This window comes from Gossypium hirsutum, chromosome A02, assembly GCF_007990345.1.
Source record: "Gossypium hirsutum isolate 1008001.06 chromosome A02, Gossypium_hirsutum_v2.1, whole genome shotgun sequence".
In the NCBI taxonomy this organism is placed as follows: Eukaryota; Viridiplantae; Streptophyta; class Magnoliopsida; order Malvales; family Malvaceae; genus Gossypium; species Gossypium hirsutum.
Genome location: NC_053425.1, coordinates 63837492 through 63838912, shown reverse-complemented (window position 1 = coordinate 63838912; position 1421 = coordinate 63837492).

Below are 1421 nucleotides of genomic sequence, written 5' to 3'. Positions count from 1 at the left end.
TCTCGGGGCACAACAGAAGTCAGAGTACTCCACCAATAGTAGGCAGAATCGCGTAGCAAGGAGATAGTACACTTTAGGCATTCATCGGGTGTACAAGATAGCTCATCGAGTACCCGGATAGTGTTGTCCAACCAAAATTCAGCTTGCTCGGCATCATCGCTGTCCGTAGCTTTAAATTCAGTAGCCCCATGTTTCGGATTCTGTCAACTGGGGGCTTATTTGACCTTATTTGGTCAGTTTCCGGAGGTATTGTAGGTGCGGGGTGGTATTTGTCGGGAATGGAGGTTGTGGAACACCGTATTAGTTCGAATGTATTGGTTGAACCATCATTCATCACGCTATAGAAAGCTTGTCTAGCTTCATCATTCGGTTACTAGCATTAGGTTGAGAGTCCGCCGGCGCTGTCCCTTGTGCGGGAGCAGGCGCTACACTCTCAGATCATCGCTACCGCTCGGTCGGATCGGATCATTACTATAAAAACACATTTGCAAATGTCAGAAATCACCACACTATCAAATAATCACATAAAATGGCAATGTATAGCTAGACCCAACGCATTACGGTAGTCCTAGAATCGACTAAACCGTAGCTCTGATACCAATCAAATGTAACACCCCGAACCCGAGACCGTCACCGGAGTCGAACACGAGGTGTTAACAGACTTTAAAAAAAATTTCCCAGACACTGCCAATCTGCGTACTAGTCGCTTTAAAATCATATCTTGAGTTCAGAAACTCGGAATCCAGTTCCAAAAATTTCCCTGAAACTAGACTCATATGCCCATCTACATATTTGTTTCTAGAATTTTTGGTTGGGCCAATTAGTACAGTTTATTAGTCAAATTCTCCCATGTTACAGGGATCGACTACACTGACCTTTGCGCATTACGACTTGAATATCTCCCTGTACAGGGCTTCAATACTGATGCCGTTTATTTCTATAGAAACTAGGCTCAGAGAGGAATCTATAAATATTGGCTTGACTCCTAATTGTCTCTGGTTAATTTGTAATGAATTTCCAAAGTCGGAACAGGAAATCCAGAAACCGTTCTGGCCCTGTCTCACAAGAACCTGAATATCTCTTAACATATTGTCCGTATGATTGTTTCGTTACTTTCCTATGAAATAGATTCATCAAGGTTCGTTTACATAATTTATTCACTATTTAATTCCATTCCTACTATTTTAGTGATTTTCCAAATCTACATCACTGTTGCTGTCAGCATCTGCCTTTAAGTAGACTTTACCTATTTCATAGTTTCCATGATTCAACTAGCCCTTTTTGCATAAATAGCACAATTTATGATAGTGATTAACCATTCCCATGGCCAATCCTTGTCAAGCATATCCATACCAAATGATTATAACATTATACTCAACATATATAACCATTTTCGCATGGCTATCCAAATTATACCAAAG